At 39.1% G+C, this 20,459-nt stretch overlaps 1 protein-coding gene across 6 annotated transcripts in view; it reads left to right on the forward strand.

The window, feature by feature from the left end:
• Positions 1 to 18,381, forward strand: part of LOC147636774 (uncharacterized) — an 80,611-nt gene extending 62,230 nt beyond the window's left edge. Inside the window, exons 1-4 of one of the 6 annotated variants that reach the window (XR_015266205.1) lie at positions 7,760 to 7,774; positions 7,849 to 7,924; positions 8,012 to 8,227; positions 8,448 to 8,819. The gene's annotated coding sequence lies outside the window, so the exon portion shown is untranslated. Of the gene's footprint in view, positions 1 to 7,759; positions 7,775 to 7,848; positions 7,925 to 8,011; positions 8,228 to 8,447; positions 8,820 to 17,999 lie in introns of those variants that run through there. The other 5 variants (XR_015266204.1, XR_015266203.1, XR_015266207.1 and 2 more) reach the window with 5 other exon arrangements.
• The last annotated feature ends 2,078 nt before the right edge of the window (positions 18,382 to 20,459 follow it).

The following is a 20,459-nucleotide window of genomic DNA, read 5'->3' on the forward strand; positions in this document are numbered from 1 at the left end:
AAGCTTCTTCTCTTCTTCTTGCAAAGAGTTAATCACACTTTCCAAAGAAGGAATGGGTTACTCTTTAAAGCATAGTGACTATTTGATTGAAATTTGAAGGCATAGCCTTTAACAATATGGCAATGACATCTTCTTCATATACTGGAGCCTTCACATACACAAGTTAAGTCAAAGACTCTTAAGTCTCTTGATTAGTAAAGCCACGCCTTCACTATATTCCATTTTAAGCTCATACAATTGAATTTTAAGACTAATTTTGGAGTGTTTAGCCTTAGCATTAAATATCTTTTCAAGTGTGTCCCATGCCATTGCAGTAGTGTTATCATCATCAATGTAATGAATGTAACCATCATCAAGTGTAGTGATTATGATGCGCAATGCTTGCTCATCTTTGGATTGCAATGCAATAGTGGTTTCTATAATATAATAACAGAATTTTCATCTCCATCATCAGGTTGCGGTTTTACAAGACTCCATAGATTCTTCTTCATTAAGTACCCCTTAATTTTGGTTTGCCAAGTGTGGAAACCTTGGCCATTAAACTTATCTGGCATTTTAGATGAAGCCATGAGAAGTTCTTACCATTGAGATAAACCTAGGGCAGTGTATAATCTCCTACAATTGTGATTAATGTAAGTAATTATCCCAAAACCCCAAATACATTGAGATAAGCACCATGTTTTGTATATGCAAAAAACTATATGACTTTGGTGGGTACAATTAGGGGTAGAAAATGAGAGTAAGAGTCAAAATTGTTTACATAAACATCAATAGAAACTCTCTAATGTTGGGTTAGACCAAGAAATGGTCACTAAACATTTCAATTATAAAGATTAATTGCTTGTTTTTCTGAGGTAAGTTCTGAGGTAAATTCAATGTTGGCATGTGCGGGGGGTACTCTGATTTGGAGTGCTCAAATGGAGTACCAACAAATAAGAAGGGAAACTTGAAGTGAGGCTATATAAGGCTTTAGAAACACATGAATTAAATATTTAAAACTTGAATGGATAAAAAAACCAAGTATTTAAAGATTAATTGAACAAATCAAGAAGTTCTTCTTATTGTGGTATTCTGTAGAAAACAGTCGATTGATAATATCCCTTGTGTAGCCTGTGTGGTTGATCCTTTTGAGAACCCTTTTAGGGATATAAAAGCCCCCAAACAATTCCTCCAATGACTCAGGGATACAAAATCCCCCAAACAATTCCTTGAATGACTCACTCTATAGTGAGTTCTGGACTCTGCAAGCCAACGGTGTCGATTTTTGAAAAACGCACAAATCTGCTGCACCGCATGACGTTTTTGAGAAATTAAAGAGGCTCGACTATGTGCCATGATGTGATGAGAAAGCGCCTAAAATTTTAGATCACCAAAATATTAAGTGTACATAGAGATCAAAGCCCACCAAAGCAGTAATAAAATCTTAATGATCTATTCATAATGAATTATGTTGTAAAAATGATTAGAGGAGTGTAATTACGGTACCAAGGGATCGCCTAACTCTGATACCATGAAGTAAAATGGCAGTAATGATGAATTTATGGTGGATCAAAGCATATGTATGCCATTAGTGATGGGTGATTAAGAATATGATTAAAATGAGATTAAGCTAGTCATACAAGCATGCAAAGGGCATGAATCAAACACGAGAATTGATTTTTCATTCCCAAAGGTGCCTTTTTATAGGCCAAGAGTACATCCTTGAATATACGAGATGTGCCTTGATTTTAGGAGAGATGGAGAGGAATATGGAGAGGTGGACTGAATGTAGGTGGGCACTGCCTTCTATTTTCTCCCTGAATCTCTACAGAGGAGGGCATCCTCTTTTCACCTCTTTGACTAGATTCTTGTGCCTTTTAAAATGCTGGTTACAACGATAATAACCTTTGAACCTTGGGCTTTAATATTGTCTTTATATTTGGGTTATTTCCAACAGAAAAGTGGCGAGTGCATTACATAGCCTAAACGACATCACAATGAAATGATAGAGACCTCTTTCAGGATGAAATGTCATCTTGTGCTCATCCCCCACTTTTCATTCTTATTTGGTGGTAATTGGACTGCAAGTCAATCTTGGTGAAGAACTTGGCACTCTTAAATTCATCCAAGAGATCATCAATTCTTGGGATTGGGTACCTATTCTTGATGATGATTTTATTAACATCCCGATCATCTATGCACATTCTAAAAGTCTCATCCTTCTTCTTCACCAATAAAACGGGCGATACAAATGATGATTGACTCGGTTCCACCCACCCTATATCTATGGGCTCTTTAACTTGCTTTGCCACTTCATCTTTCTCCACTTTTGATAATCTATGCGGAGGTTTATTGACCAGCCTTGCATTAGGATCTAACTCAATGGCATGATCTACCTCCCTCATTGGTTGCAAGCACTTGGGCATATGGAACACATCTTCATACTCCTTAAACAGCTTCTCCATGACCACATGTGTAACTTTGCTCTCTTTCTCATTATCCTAATGTTTACAAAGCTGAAAAACATACATATAGCCACTCTTTTTCAATTCTCTCTTGAAGTTGAGTTGTGTGATATTGATCAAGGTTAAATTTGAGGTGCCAAAAACCATGCAATGTAATGGTCTCCTTTCCATGCATAAACCTCAAAAATCCTTGTTGCAAATTCATAGAGAAGGCTCCAAGATTTGATAGACAATCACACCGCAAAACCATTTCAATCGACCCCATATCTAGCACCAACAATTCAGCTTTGCAAGTGTAATCCTTTGAGAGCATCAATTCCACATTTCTACAAATCATTATGAAATCCATGTTATCCTCGTTTGCCACTTCAACTTTTCTCTTCATTGTTGCTAATTCCTTCGGGTACAACTTGAGATTTCGCAGTAAATTATAGTTCACAAAATTGTGTGTGCTACCGCTGTCCACCAACACAAATGCAATCCTTCCCTTGACCGTAGCCTTGAATCTCAATGTATGTGACCCTTTGCAACTAGCATAGGATTTGTTGGATATGGAACAAAGAGTAGAATTGTGTCCATATGCAGTTGTAGCACCCAAAGTATGTAGTAAGCCATCATTGTAATAAAAAAGATCACCAAGAGAACCATTGGGATCAAAAGGAAACTCCCCTTCCAGGTCTAAATAATGGTCGGCATCCACAAACTCATATGGCTCATCAAGCGGCTCTATTTCTTTGTCCTTAGTCTCATCCACCACTTTTGACTAAACCATATTAATTTTGACATTGCAGGCTTTGCACTCCTTCCAATGCTCTTTGTGATACTTTCCACCACATTGTAGCATAGGTTTTTGTCCCTCATTTGATTGATGCGGTCTTCCCTCACAAATTTGGTCTTGGTAACCCCATCATTGGTTGGATTTTCACCCACTTGTTGTGAAGGCTTTTGAGAAGTATTCTCACTTTTGAAACCACCCGCCGTAGTGTATGGTTTGCCACCACTACCATAGATGGTAGGAAATTTAGGTACATTGGGAGTGTTAAAAGGTGGCTTTGTGAAAGCATTTGACCCATAATCTCGCCGATGATTCACCCATGTATTTGTATACTTTTCCTCATATACCTTGACCAAGATCATTGCATCCTTGAGAGCTGTTGGTCTTTGTGCCTTCATATCCATTCCAATTGCATTCTTCAAGCCCTTGATATACTTCACTATTTTAAACTCTTCACTAAACCATTCAACATGAAGCATAAGTTCAAGAAATTACTTATGTGTATATTTCTTCACACTCAAGTATCTTTGTTGTAGATTTGTTGTAGATTGTCTCATTCACAAAACATTTTATCTTTTTGCATCTTGGAAGTGAATGCTTCTCTCATATCTGCCTTGAATGCATCCCAACTTGTGACCTCATAATCTTGTGATTGGAGATGCATCCACCATGCATGAACATACCCTTCCAAGTGTAAGGTAGCAAAGTAAACCTTTGCTTTCTCACTTCAAGGGTTTATCTCAAAATAGAGATCCAATTTGTTCACCCACTCCTCAAAGATGTCATTGTAGTACCTTCATCACCACTAAACTTTGAAAGGATAATCTTTTACAGCCTTGATTCCATCTCCATCCCCATGATGGTCACCATGCCTATGCATAGGCTCATCCATATAATCATTTTTATCCTCAAACTCACCAACAAGATCTTCCTCAACAACATGAGGTCTTGAAGCATCACCTCGATGAGTATTCCCCTTGAATGGAACATGACCATCACTCCTTGGGAATTTTGAGCCTTCATTCCTTGGGATTGGAAATGCATGAACCTTTCCTTTGCCTTCATTTGGTGTGTACGGAAGCATTGGGTTGCGCATAGCACCATAAGTAGAATGAAAACCGAACATTATGAGATTGTGCACCCTCATCTTCATCCTTTCTCTTTATGTCATCATGAATGCCCCTAATCTCTTTCATTATTGGTTGCATCATTCTTTTAACAAGTGGTTGCATCATGGATTCCATCCTGCTTTCTCATCATCATCATCATTTGTAACATGTCATTTGTCATAAGCGGGAATCGCGGGGGTGCGTTTTCTCCTCCCAATTGATTTGATGCATTGGCCACATTTTCAAAACTTGGCCCCATTTTCACATTATTTGTCTTATGTGTCATATTTTCATTGTCGTTGTCCCCTTGTAAACTCATGTCCTCTTCATCAATCACCTCTACATGATATTCATTCACCATTTCCCTGTCTTCTCTTATATCTTGAAGTCCCATCGCTTGCTTGGATGGATGCCCCTTGGCATAATGGCTAGTAAAAGGTTCAAATGGTGTCGAAAATTGTTGATCTAGGTCTCTATGGATAGCTCTTGTTGCATTGTATCCAAATATTCAATAACAAAAAATGTTAAGATAGCCCTAATATTCTTTGTTTTAGGCTTTGTACAACATTGCTGAAAATAGTAATTTGGCTCCAAAACCCTAATATGAAGTTAGAATTTTTTCGGCAATAGATTTTGGAAAGATCTTAAGTGGTACTATCCCTAAACAAAAATCCTGTTGCTTGACTCAAAGTGGAAGTATTCTCTGTTTTGACTTTTGTGTGTTGACCAAGCATGCAGTACCTAATTCCAAATTTTTTTGTGTCATTTGGTAGGTCTCAGGGAGTACTATAAGTATATCCAATCACTTTTTTGAACCTTCAAAACCCCTTGGACTTAATTAGGGTTTTATGAATCTAGTGAAACCCTAAATAAGGCCCACTTCTGGTATTTGATTTATGCAATCATTAGCTTGTTTCAAAGCTCTAGAGAAGAAATTTGTAATGCGATGTAGAGACCTTGTTACTTGCCCAAAACCCTGATGATTGAATTAGGATTTTCATTACATCCACACATGAATTTCTGAGCAAAATCGAACAGCATCCCCTTTGAAATTGGGAAAAATCTCAATGTAATGAAGTGTTACAACACTCATGCACTCATTGCCAAATTGCCCTAATGTCCAATGAAATCCAATTGCATGTGAATTTGACCATTGTAAGTGTCTTTTTGCATGCCAAAATCATTGCATAATTGTCCCAATACCTCACCCATGCATCATTTTGCCACAAGATTTCTCTTGATATTGTCTTGAGGATGTACGTCGGTGGAGCATGTTGAAGCTTTTCGATTTCCCCGGCCAAGCTCTTTACCCAAGTTTACAATCCAAGGGAAAAGTTTTGGGCCATTTCTTCCCCACCATGTACCTTAATCCCTCACCGTATCACTTTCCTATGGCACTCATGGCACAGTGAGTTCAAGACATGCTCCCCACGGTCTCTCCTCCATATATCGGGGTACCCTCACACATCACTAGTATGCTAGAAATAGAAGGTGTAATGCAAAGTGATGTGGAGAGTGAATGAACTATTTAAACAGGTGGTGAGATCACTTACAAATTGATTTTAAGCATGACTCATGCTTTTACAATTGTTCATACATTCAAGTATGTACGCATGCACCATCAATCATCACTAATGATTCAACACATCCAAAGTTAAATCTAATAGTGATTAGAAATGAAATTTCTCAAAGCCTTTTCTTTGATGCTTACCATTAATAATCTTAAAATCCCCTTCATAGCATATGTTTGCCAAGATTTTTGCACATTTGGCATACCATTTACATGCATTTGAGAATTTGAAGCATCCAATAAGCAATAGCAAGGTAAATAATGCTTCCAAAAGCTTGAAATAAACCACAAGGCTCCACAAGAGGATGAAAATGATTCATTCTTAGCAAAATCCAAACTTGAGAGCAATGGTTGATTAATTGGCCATTTGGTAGGAAACTTTGCTTAATTATGTCATCATTAATTGGTTCGCTTGGAAGAAAACCCCAAATCTCAAGTGTAGATTCAAGAAATCCAAGAAATCAATCAATTGATGCAATAAAATGTTTATCAATTGTTCAAATGTTACCAAGAAGCCACAATATTGAATGTTGGTTGCTAAATGATCTTGCCTTGATGAAAAACATGGGCCTTGTAGCCTTTTGAAGAGTCCATGGCCCTCAAATCTAATGAAATAGGTCTCCAAGATGGTAGAAACTGATAGAAGATGCCATTGCTAAGCTTAAGAAAGCATTTAAGTTTGTATTCACACTAGAATGGAGTCCCACTTCAAGAAAATGGCACCCTTCTCTATAGAAAATGGGCACCCTTCTCTATAGAAAATGTCACCCTTCTCTATAGAAAATGGGCACGGCCTATTGTTGCCTCTCTAAACCATAGATTAGGAGTTAATTATGCTCAATAGTATCCCCCTAATGTTGCCTAAATGATAGTATTCAAAGGTGAGATGATGCAACCAAGAGCGATGATGAAAAGTGAGTTTCCTTCAAGCACATAAGGGCTGGAAATTTATCTAGAAAACCATGGTAAAATTTTGGAGAAATAGGATCAATAGGAAGCTCTGATACCACTGCAATGAACTATGATTGACCACTCAAATAATGGAGTGGGAACATGGGTTTAGGAGCACCATCCATGAGCAAGGAGAAGCCTTAGGGCAAGATTGCCAAAAATCTTGTTAGCTTTTAATTCATGATTAGTATGAGTTAATTCTGATTATAGTTCACATTGGCCTATATACCATGGCCCCCTTTCACACATACTTATTAATGTCCACCCTAGTTGGCCTAGGTCCCTCACTTACACTTGGCCCCTGCCCTAATACAATGTATGCTTTTGGCCTTTGGCCTCCTATGTACAATTTGTCTCCACAGTCATGTGTCCACCGCTTCATTACAAACGCTTCATTACAAATGTGAAGAAAGACATTAGGGAAAATGTGGACTCATTTTTGGGCCCTCTAAGAAATGCCAAGTCATCATTCTATTACGAAAAGGGGGATCATGGATAACTCTATCCATAGTACCTCAAAACTATGTCATGTAACATATCATTGGAAAGATCTTCATGAGAGGATTCTAACACACCAACCTTCGACGAATTTGGAGTTTTTATGCTCAAGTTATGGCCTTCCCACCAAAAAGTAACCTCAAAATTTCCGTAGTCTCACCCTCATTGGTCCTTATGGAATATTCCCTAGAATCTCAAAGAGATTAAAAGGCCCAAAAGTGAGTCCAAATTTTCCCTATTGGAACTTCGGGTGGTCACTTATGCACCAAATTTATTTTCCATTTCTCTCGGACCATATACTTGTGTTTTGTTCAATTTATTGTCATTTTTAATGATACAAGAGTTGAATAATTAAGACATCAAAGGGACAACCAGCAAAGGGAGAGCAGGAGCAAAAGAGCATAGGTTAGGTGGGGAGTCTAAACCGGTTAGAGTAAGCAACTCAACCCTACAATGATTTCATAAACTAGATATAAAAAACTCTCTTCTTACTATTTGTAGGCCCCAGGTTCTATACATATATCACTGCCATGCTTACAAATGTGGTCAACTTAGTGGCTGGTCCAGACAATGAGATGTACGTGTTTAGTTGGGTGTACTTACTTTTCTTTGTATTAGTTATAAATGCCACATCTAACTTTGTATGCATGTTCTTGTGATTCAGGATTGAAGCATGGTTGGAAAAGATAAATAAACCATCTCTCTCTCATGCTTGTGAGCCTTGCACACAAAAGTGGTGAACTTTGTTTGGGCAGACTTTCCAACTAGCTTGCAAGTGGAGTTTGTAGATTTAGAAGAATTTTCCCCTTGGAACAAGTTCTCCAATGAGTTGGCATGGGGTGCAACAGAGCTTGCAGTCGGCTTTTTATTGCCGATCAAGGTTGGTTTGTTACTTGTTGCCTAGCATCTCATTTTCCACTTGTTCATGAGAGTGCAACCAAGAATGAGTTGGCATTGTGGTGCAAACATACTTTGTTATATGACCAAGGTTATGTTCGACATGGCAAGAGGGTAAGAGTAGCCTCTATGGTTATGTTTGGTATGGCGGGAGGGTAGGATGTCCATGAAAGACATGATAATGAGTATGACCTTCATTTCAGGTATTGATTTGACATTGGGAATGTTCTCTAGGAGGGAAGATTTCCCTATGCCGACCATGCATCATGCTCGTGGTGCTTAAGTGGATCCCAGGAGCTTTCCACTAGCAACTAGGAGTGTGCTCATGGAAAGTAGGCATCTTACGTTTCCAAGGACCAAGGCGGCACGGACATATATACATGGGGGGGCTAAGAGAACAGGTATATTCTACTGGTGAGACTAATTATTCATGATTTATCCATCCATGCTTGTTCTCATGCTTTATCCATCCATGCATGCTGGCTCTCAATCTTATGACATTTGATAAGAAGAAACTTTGTTTTTATAGGTGTCTTATCACTACATTCACAGAGGTTAGTCATAGCATCATTGATTTGTTTGCAGGTTGTGGTGGGATGGGTATATTCTACTGGTGAGACTAATTATTCATGATTTATCCATCCATGCTTGTTCTCATGCTTTATGCATCTATGCATGCTGGCTCTCAATCTTATGACATTTGATAAGAAGAAACTTTATTTTTATAGGTGTCTTATCACTACATTCACAGAGGTTAGTCATAGCATCATTGATTTGTTTGCAGGTTGTGGTGGGATGGGTAGAATGTCATAGTCAGTACTACATAATCAGTACACATAGGCATTGTCTATGCATTGAGCATGATGTAAATGGTTATGATGCACTTTTGTGAGGGGCCTTCACTCTGAACCTGACAGATAGCCGCATGTTTGACATGCACATGATCTATGATTACCATTGTATATATCATAAAGAAAAGACCATGATAGTGCACAGCATACCTAGTCAAACTTTATGTATATTTATGTTTTGTCATGGGTATGTATAGGGGCTAGGGTTTTTCCCTTGTACTCCCCAAGGGTTTTTTCACCTAAAGCCAGAGACCCTTGTGTGATATATATGGCTAACATCATCATAATAGGGCTCACCTATATATACCTATTTATAATGATAATCTATCTATTTTTGGGAGCGAATCTTGGCTCTCTCTATCTACATGTGATGTAGCATATTGGTTTCAAGTCATCTACAGAGGACCATGATCTTTATGACATTTCATGGATGTTTTCCTTATTTATAACATTTACTATGGTTTTGTTCCTTTCACGAATGTTTATGACTTTTTCTGTACGTGATGTCACCCATATTCTTAGTGAATGGGCTCTTGAAATTTCCATTCTTAGTGAATGGGCTCTTGAAATTTCCATGTGTCAAGGAATGTCAACAACACTTTTGTATTTTCATTGTATGGACTCTTATTAATTTCATGTATCAAGTAATATGCCAATAATAGAATGAAACTTATGTTGAAATTTGAAACCTCAAGACTTGTCATATGGTGTTATAGAAGATAAGAATGTTTTTGGGGAAAATGGGAATGGAAATATTGTTCCCTTCTTTGGATTCTAGAGTATAGGATGGTGGGTTTTTTGGGGAACAAACCCACTAGTTGGATACATAGTCTCTCTCTTTGTAAAAGCAACCTAGATCTAACTCTACTTCTCAAAAAGCTTCAATACTTGTTGTGCTCATTGTCAACACCTTCTTCCACACTTTCAACAATGTCCTAGATGGTCCCTTTCTCATCCACCCATTCCCAATAGTTATTGCCACACCTCTCTACTATTAGGGGTGTTTCTATGCCCATTTATTGACTCAAAAAAGACTACACCTTGATGTGTAGTATAAAGAAAGAGAGAGAGAGAGAGAGAGAGAGAGAGAGAGAGAGAGAGAGAGAGAGAGAGAGAGAGAGAGTTTTGGGAAATTCTTGAGGAGGTACTATAGGGGGCTAAATTAAATCACAGTGAAGAATAAATATCCAATCCCTAGGATTGAAAAACTTCTAGATCGACTTCACAGAGCCCGTCTTCACACAAATTGATTTGAAGTCTAGCTACTATCAGATTAGGGTCAAGGAAGAAGACATCCCAAAGAAAGCATTTAATTCTAAATATGGGCATTATTAATACATCATGATGTTTGGGTTGACTAATGCCCTAGTAAAATTTAACAGGCTCATGCAAGATATATTCAGGAAGCATCTTGACAATCATGTTTTGGTGTTCTTTGATGATATTCTGATCTACTCTAAGGATGAGAAAGAGCACGAAGCCCAAGTTAGAGAAGTTCTAGAAATCCTAAGGGAGTATCAACTCTTTGCTAAAAAGTGTAAGTGTACCTTCTTTCTAGAAAAAAATGAATATTTGGGATTCATTGTCTCTAAGGATGGGATTTCAATAGACCCGGCAAAGGTACAAGATATAGTGGAATAGCCTTAACCATCCAACATCAAGGAGATTCAAGCATTTCTTGGAATCATAGGGTGGTACCAAATATTTACTCAAGATTATGCAAAGATAGCCACACCTTGATTGAAGATATTTAAAAAGAATACAAAAATAGTTTGAACTAAGAAGCATCAACAAAGTTTTGATAAACTCAAGGTGTCTCTCACAACTTCACCCATCCTTCAACTGTAAAATTTTGATGCACATTTTGAAGTAGTCACTAATGCTAATGGATTGGCTACTAGTGGAGAAGGAAAACTAGTAGCTTACACTTGAAGGAAACTCAAAGATTACGAGAGAAACTATGCTACTCATGGTCTAGAACGTTTGGCTATAATTCATTCTCTTAAGTTATGGCAACAATACCTACTTGGCAGAAGGTTCATGTTTACTATAGATCATAAGAGCTAAAGTGGATTTTTATGAGAATTTGACTTTAAAATTAAATATAGACAGGGCAAAGCTAATGTAGCTGTAAAAGCATTGAGTAGGAAGTTCTTTGTGTCTACAATCTCTATGATAGTAACCCTTTACTTATGGAAGTGAAGTACAATGCAGCCTCCTTAGATGAGTACTTTGGGAATAATTTACAACTCTTGGCCCAAACAACTCACTCTGAAAAAGAGAGTAGGATAATCAAAGATTACACTCTTTTGGATTCTTATTCGGCCAACTAAGGTTGTGCATACCAAACATTAAAGAGTTAAAAGATCAATTCCTATGTGAAGCTCATGATATGCAACATTGGCCAGACATCCAAGATATGTGAAGATGTTGAATGTTCTACTACAAACGAGTTTCTCTTGGCCAGGATTCAAGAAAGATATACTCAGGTATGTCACACAATTCTTATCTTATCAAAGGAACAAGGATGAAAGGCCAATTTCACCCCTAGACATTCCTCAAATGAAGTGGGAATGTATCAGTATAGATCTTTTTACAATCCTTCTTTCTGTATAAGGGGGTTATGACTCTATCACGATGGTGGTGGAAAGGCTAACAAAAGTAGCCCATTTAATTTCTCTCAACAAGGAAATGGACATTCTAAGAATATTCATCAAAGAGATATTCAAACTGCATGGTTTGCCACCAAAAAGGATTGTCAGTGAAAGGGATACAAAGTTTACTTCTCGGTTTTGGACTGATCTTTTTAAGGGGATTGTAACTCAATTAAACTTTAGCATGGCCTCTCATCGAGAGGTAGATGGTCAGACTGAAAGGGAAAATCAAGTCATTGAAGACACTCATGGCTTATTGGAATGCGAGCCAAATCTATGGCTTCATTACCTGCCCATTGGTAGAATTTACCTATCACTCAACTATCACAAGAGGATAGGTATGTCCCATTTTAAGGCTTTATATGGTCAAGATTGTATAATACCATTAAATTGGTTTGATCTAATGAATAGAGTAGAAGCCTTTAAACAAATGAATAGAGTAGAAGCCTCTAAACAAATGCTCTGGATTACATGGATCAAGAAATGAAAGTTTTCCGGAAGGAGATCAAGGTTGCCTAAGACATACAAAAACATTATGCTAATGTCAAAAGATCTCAACAATTATTCAAAGAAGGAGATATGGTCTTTCTAAGGGTACATCCAAAAAGAAGCTCTATATCTTTAGGAAAGTATAAAAAGTGATGCCCTCGATACTGTGGACCTTATGTCATCACCAAAAGAATCAATGACCAAGCCTATGAGCTATTGCTACCCCCTCATCTAAAAGTCTATAATGTATTCCATGTAAACCCTTTGAAAGCCTATGTATCTAGTCTTGACCATATCCTAGATGATGATAAAATAGTCATACCATCCCAAAGCACTTAAGAAATTCAACCAAATAGAATCCTTAGTTCTAGAGAAGGGACTCTCGAAAATAGAGTCATTAGGGAATATTTAGTTCGTTTTTGGAAAGACTTCCCAAGAGAAGATGCTACCTCGCAAGATGTACCTAAGTTGTATCAACATTTTCCCTACCTCTTTTTGAGAGGAGGAGACATCTCAATTTCTTTAAGGAGAAAATGATGTAAATTTTTGTTAGAAACCCTTTAGCTTTATTTCTAAATTTTATTTTATTTTCTAAAAAATAAAGGAGGTGGCGACCAGCTCCTTAGCGCAGCATCCCCCCTTCATCATTAATCCTCCCTCTCTCTCGCTGGGTGGTGGACCTCCGGCCAGATGATATGGAGCATAAACGTTCTTCGTTATTTCATTCCACCGGCCATGCTGCTGTAGATGCATGCCTTATCTTTTTCCTCCCCACTGGCCAACCACGCTATCCGGCCACGACTTCTTCATCTGCGTTGCCATTGACTCCCGATCCCTATTATGTGCACCATTTTAGACCCCCCAGGTACTCCTCCTCGAAAGCCACCGCCATGGCTGGTGGCAGAGGGCTTCGCGTCACTCTCTCCATTTTGTCCCTCGTCAGCAACCAGCTCTACTCACATCCCTCGCTACTCTCGAGTTCTCACCACCTTTTGTAGCGTACCCCCTCCTTACCACTCATCAAGCCACTTGTAGAGGGGGCATTTTTTAAAGTGATCCACGTGTGAACCCCCTCCTCACCACTCATTTGTGCTAGCAACCAGTCCGCCTCACTCTCCATGATTCGCTCATGCATAGCCTCTCACCACCCTCGCCTATACTCACCCCCCTCTCTCAGCCCTCACCACCCCTCTTACACTCCCTTGCTAGTAAACCCCTCATAAACCAAATCCCCCTCACCACTCTCACAATCCCCCTCCATCACTAATTCCCTCACCCACTCATGGACTTCTCCCTCTGGTATTCTTTGTCTCATTCTCCTTCACACTCTCTCTCAATCTCTTGTCCCTTTCTCCCTCTGCCGGTCTCCTCTCCAACTACCTACAACTTTCTTGCGCTTCTGCTCCCATAACTAGATGTCTCTTAATGAATCAATGTCTTTCTCTGTTTCTTCCATTTTCACTACTAGGATAAAGAAAAAAACTACAACTTGATTGTTAATTATGAATAAAGCCTAGTGAGTGGTTGAAGAATAAGCTGAGATTAGAGGCTCTATCTCCAAGAGGTTCTCAATATACTCTACATAACAGAGTATCTCCATTCAACTCCCAAGCCATGTGAGTTACTTCCTTGAAATAAGCAAAGGCTCAACCACGAAAATAAATAATGGCTCATAGTGGACGTGCAGAATGTGGAGGATGTCGGTGTCGAAGGGTAGTTGACCATGATGAGGATACAATGAAACCTCAAATAGCGGTAGCTCCAAATTTCTCCCAAGGGGAGAACCAGCTCACCTCCCCGTTACCATGCAAATATTAGGCCTCTACCTCGTCGTGTAAGTGGGACTAACTCTAGAAGTTCTTGATTAAGAAAAGGGATTGTCTAATGTATTTAACTAGAGAACTTTTCTTTAAGAAAATAGAAAAGGTTATCTCTCTCATGTGAGAATTTTTGTTGCATGGATTTCTATGTGAAATGTGGATGCAAGATTATGACAAGGCCGGTAATATATTCTAAAGTTGTTGAAAATAAATCAAGGGACGTGTTTCTCTCGAGGATAACGATTCCCAAGTGATAGGTCTAGGGCAACTCGGTACTCCCCCACCTAGGTGTTGGGCCACGGGCATCGGACAACTCCCAGACTAGACAACGATTGAGCCGAAATGCCAGCGGAACATCAGAGACGATGCACTAGTTAAGTGCATCAGAGATGATGCACTTAACACTAGTTAATTAGGTAATTACTTTTGTAAATCAGCCATGCTCAGAGCACGAGGGTATCTTTGTACCACTCTACTATGATTGCGCACGTTAAGCAGTATAAAAGATGTAATCAAAACTCTGTAGTACAAAGGCTATTGCTATATTACTTCTCTTTTGTGAATCCAAGGAGATCTTTATGTATCATCTTTGGATATTTGTCGTGTTTGTCTGTCTTTTTTGTATACTTGTCTTGTTTTTTATTTCCTATGAATCTGTCGGTTAAGTCCAGTATCTTTTGTTGCAATCCAGATTATACGCAGGAGATGATCAGTCTTAAGTAAACATTTCTGCTTGTGCAATCTCCTATAAACCGATAAGTTGTTTCTTCATCATCCTATGCATGTCTCGTATTAGAATGGTGTATTGCTATATGCATAACTAGAGGCACTCATCAACAAAGTAGGTTGATCGGGGTAGCGGTAAACCTCGACGAGACCACAATGTGTCTTGCTGCCTATTTCACTTACTGCTTTACTTGATTCTTGATTCCTTTATGCTCGAATCAATGCTTCATGTCATCACATGAACTGCGCTACTCGGCATGGCTCGAAGCTCAGGAGCTCCAGTTTGCTAGACCCGAAGAAGAACCGGAAGAAGAAGGACCAAAAGAACTAGAAGAAACAAAACATGAATCAAAAGAAGAACCGGTAACTCCACCACCACTATTTATACCACCACCTCCCCGCCTTCTACACCCGCCTTCTACATTACAACATGCTTCAGCGACTAGCTATCACAGTGAAGTATCCAAAATTCTCTGGGAATTCCTTTAAGGATGCAGATGCCCACATCCTTCTCTTTGACAGTGCATGGCGCATGAACGTTCCCATGGCATGGTGGATTAGAACCTCAAGAAAGCTGTTTTTCTCTCAACATTACAAAAAAGTGTCGCTCCCTCGGTTGCTCAGTAGTACGAGTATGCTCATTTTCCCACATGCAATGAAATCATAGATGCCTTTCTTCTCAAAGATTCTAGAAAGATAAAAAATCAGTGCATGTGCTTGATAAGCTCTGCCGGATGAGCCAGAAAAGCCTTACGGTTAAAGACTATGTTGCTAAGTTTCAAAAGCTTCTCCAAACACTAGATGCAACCAATCGACTCGTGGAGGAGATCCTTAATTCCTATTTTATGAAGGGACTAAACAAGCAATTATAAAGGGCAATAGGCTGGTGCCAATCTCACGAGAATGACTCTGGTTGAATCAGATCTCGGGAGAGAGCACGTGTTGGTAGGTTTTTTCAAGAGTAAAGGCAAGACCAAGAGGAAGAGGAAGAGGAAGTCCAAAGGTCTGCTTCTCACTCTTTGGAGGAGGAGGAGGATGATTCTGATCACTCAACTTCAAGTGAGGAATCGAAGGAGGAGGAGGAAGATCGCAAGGCAAGGTCGAAGAGCAAGAAGGTAGGAAAAACAACCAAGGAGCTGCTGGCTATGGCCATGGATCAGTTGACTAGTGAAGGAGCAAAGTCCCCTCCCAAAGTTCGGTGAGGCACTTGGTGTTCAAGGTGTAAGAATCATGGTCATGGAGCCGAAGAATGCGGCTTAAACAAGATCTGATGCGCCATTTATAGAACCGACACACACACTAGAGAGGCATGTAGAAACAATGGGAGGAGAGCCCCTCAACAACCTATAGTCCAAGCCCTAGTGGCAGCGATAGTTCAACACATCCCGCCAATGGCTCCATAGGATTCATGCCAAAGGCCACCATTCCATCCACATGGAAATTTTCCTCACAGGAATGTGCCCACGGCTCAATGAACCACTTTTGCATGCTTCTATTGCCATGCTCGAGGTCATTGCAAATTTATCTATATGAGATTTGGAGGAATCATAGGGACGTAGTGGAAGGAGCCAAAGCTTCAATATCAAGTCCGTCGGTAGTAAATGCCATGGAAATCCAAGATTTAGACGAGAAAGAAGTAATCAGGATGACCACAAAGGTGGCAGAATCATAAGCCATGGTGCCGGTGACAAGATCCATGCAACTCGAGACTCCAGAGGTGGGAAAAGAACCGACCTTGGATAAGTGGGGGAAGCACAAAGTTGTCACTTTGGTAGGAGAAAAAAAAGATATAAATAGAGGTGTTTAATTGGGTGGAAAAGCAGCGTACCGCGGATGATTTGAACCCAGATCATGGAGGAAAACTTTCCTCGCCCACAGGACGAGAACCAAGAGAAAGGTGTGGAGACACTGTGGCAGCAGGAGAAAGGTGTGAAGGCACCGAAGGAGGAGGAAAGATGAAGCATTTTAGGATTAATTTTAATGACATTAATTTTAGGATTAATTTTAATGACATTTTAATCAAGTTTGGACCAATGGGAGGGGGGGAGTGAACATACTAGCTTTAGGATCTAAATTAGGTATATTTATTGATATACTTTAGGCTTGTCCTCACATCACCTTTTTTATCTAGTAGCCCCACTAGTATCACTTCACCTCCCTTGGGCCCCATCAAATCTGCACAGCCAAAAAGTAGCCCTAAAAATTAAATTTTCCCCTCCAAAAATGTGATTTTATCCCCTAAAAAGTGTTTCCATATTATTCTATAGTGAAAAAAGGATTCACCAAGCTTCCTAGCCCCTTTCTATGCTCTTAAACTAATTACACCTATAAACCATTAGTCCTAGAGCTCTCTAATCTTGCATGTAACCTTCTAATCTCTTTCTATTCCTTGTTATAAGCTTGTAATCTCTCTTCAATCCTGTTATATGTCTTTAATCTCTCCTTAATCTTGGAGCAAGTTTCAAACCCTCTTGCAAGTTTCCATATCTTTATTAATCTTGCTATAACCTCTATAATCCCTCTCTAATCTTGCATATAGCCTTCTAATCTCTTCATAATCTTTACTATGAGCTTGTAATCTCTCTTCAATCCTCTTGTGTGTCTTTAATCTCTCCTTAATCTTGTAGCAAGTTTCTAACCCTCTTCCAAGCTTTCATATCTCTACTAATCTTACAATAACCTCTTTAATCCCTCTTCTAATTACTTGTAAATCTTGTTGCAAGGTTTAGTGTCTCTATAAGCTCTTGTCTAATCCTCTAGTAGCCTTCTAACCTCCCTATTCCTCCTCTAATCCCACTTAAGTCACTTTATCCTCTTGTAAACAAGTTCTCAGCCATGGAAACATCGAATAGGAGACCTAGTGATTCCATCTCTCAGTATGTTCTTAACAACTCTAGGAATGAGCAAGGTATGTGGGTTGGAGAGAGATTCAGAGTTAATGATTGGTTTACTTAGAGCCACACTCAAGAGGGCCACACAGAGTCAAATCTTGTGGTGTTTTGGAACATGATTGGAAGGGAATATTGCTAGCTTTCAAGAAAACTTGAAATGAAGTCATGGTGCAGTGGTTCAACATGTCTACATGGCTTCAAACATTCATCTTCCTCATCAAATGGAAAAAACCAAGTTTCCTTGTAATTTTAAGTATTTTGTTACTAATGTGGTTCTATTCAAATCATTTTATTATATCCTTGTTGTTCACTTCGTTTTTTTAGTGGTTTTGTGTATGCAGACATATTCCCATCAAGTTATATAGAGGAACAACCATTCAAGAGCATAACACGGACCTTCAGTGCTTTCCATTCCACCATAGGTGAGGTTTTATTTCCCAACAAGAACCCTAGGACACTTCTTGGCAGTAGAATATTCTTTTTCACACACTCTTACATAGTTCCCTCTAGGCCTCATTAGGCTGTATAGAGTGGCCAATCCCATACAAATGGAGTGTAGATGTGTTTAAACAAAATATGATTAGTGATATCCAATCCTCTTTAAAATTTACAAAGCCCTCTCGGTAAGTCCCATTCATCGTTTTGTGCACGTGTTTTGTAAGTCCTTGCCCACAAGCCACTCCAGCAATGTTTATTTGCAAATAATTGCAATCTCAATGGGATATAGTGGAAGGGGTGCATAAGGGAGATGTATATTATTGCAGAGTTGTAATTTCAAGTATCACACTTTGATACTTGAAAGCATGCTCATTGACAAATTTATACATCTAATTCCACTACAAGCGATGGATGAAGAAAAAGGGGGAGTGGATACCATTGCAGTCATGTGAGGGTGTTGATTCACCCATAGAACTACCACTCAAACTACCCAATGGCACCATTGACCTTGTCAACGCTAGCAAAGAATGGAAGCTAGCAGACGTTTGAGAATACCTACTAATCATGGGATTTGAGGAAGTAAAAGATGCAAGCTTGAAGAAGATAGAACGTTGAAAGCTATTAGCTTTTTCCTATTTCATTTTTGTGTTGATTTTTCTAACCATCCATGCTTTGGTGATATTTGTTGATATGTGTTCATGTAGATTTCATGGTTTGTGATTCTTGGAGGTACGGGGGTGTGGAATTGCAATTAGGAGTGTAATTGGGTAATGTCAATCCAATTTTTTTTCATTGTAATCCAACTTTTCCCTTTTTGATTGATAATGTAATGAATGGCACGGACTATTTGGATCAAAGCTTGAATGATCACAATAAGTTCAATTTGGATACGTTTGTACAAAATTATTATTTGGTTATGTTTGATTAAATATATTACTTGGATTAAGTATTTTAATTAAAATGATTACGTTTAATAAATTATTTTGGGTGGTCGACCCTTTTTCATTAAGTATGAAATTGTCGATTTCAAACCTTGATTTTTTCTATAAATAGGGAACCTCCCTCATTTTCGTCATTTGTATCACTAGCACTCTCGTTTGCTAGTATATATTCCCTACATCTTGGCTTGCACTCTCATCCCAATCCTAATGGATCATTCCATGGCGTATGAGAACTTTCTTACATTCTTAGAGAGGACTAAGTGGGCTTGCCAACACGAGATATTTCACATTTTCTCTTGCACCAAATTGACTTCGAAGCAACTATCCTCCTCACCGAAAATGACTACAAGAAGCAGACCTTGGAGTACGCGGAAACATACATAAAGCTCTTTTCTATGATCATCCCCGATAGTAACACTCTCTGGGTCCCTTGTGCGAGCTTCTACACTACATCAACAAAATTGATTCAAACTATCCTAAGAGATTGCGTAGGTACCAAGAAGTTGTACAAGAAGATGGGCACTTCAAGGCGCTCTCCACTCAGGAAATGGTTTCTCTTGGTAAGGGAAACATGAGCACAAACTTTTTGTCATGGATCTCAACATTCATTCTCATGTTGAATAAACAAGACTCCAATGATGAGGTTGATGTTGGTGGCGACATTGCCCTGGTCGATTTAGTTAAAGGCAAAGAGGTAGATCCAAATCCGGAGCTCCTTGATGAAGTGGTGGAGCAAGATCTGGCCTTGTTTCTTCTTCAACAACATGAAGAGGAAGAAACAGATGAAGGTACCACCTCATGGGCCAGTGGAGAAGGTTCATCTTAGTAATGGTAGTTGTGGATACACCCGTCGTCGTAGATGAGGCCGATGAGATAAGGGCAGCACTAGATATGCCCGAGTTAGCACTAAGTATGCTTAGCTCCATAGTGGTAGATGGAGAGGAGTTTCTCTTCTTGCAGGACTTAGAAAAAATGTTTAAAGTAAAGCAAGATGAGTGCTTATCTCTCCTTACCATTGGGCTAGATTTTCCACTTGACAACAATAGATCCTCTCAATACATGGCGGACCAACTTGTACCAATTAATGGTATGGTATTAGAGAGTGTTGTCAAATTTGTTCAAGGGAAAATACAAGAATCAGAACAGGGTCAGGTGCCTGAGGAGGAATTCAAAGAAGTACAAGCTAGCTTGCCCCAAGTCAGCTTGGTGCATTCACCTCCTCAACAATTGGAGGAACACAAGTTGTCAATTACATTGAGCAGCCAAATGTGATAGCATCTGATGAACTACACTCGGTAAGTTAATAATCCCCAGTTTTTTATTCCTATTCATGGCATGACTGATTACTAAAATATGGTTTGTATATAGCATGTCATGGAGTTGGATGCCTTGGCACATCGTAAGG

This window comes from Cibotium barometz, chromosome 7 (assembly GCF_041138505.1).
Source record: "Cibotium barometz isolate CiBa-2024 chromosome 7, ASM4113850v1, whole genome shotgun sequence".
In the NCBI taxonomy this organism is placed as follows: Eukaryota; Viridiplantae; Streptophyta; class Polypodiopsida; order Cyatheales; family Cibotiaceae; genus Cibotium; species Cibotium barometz.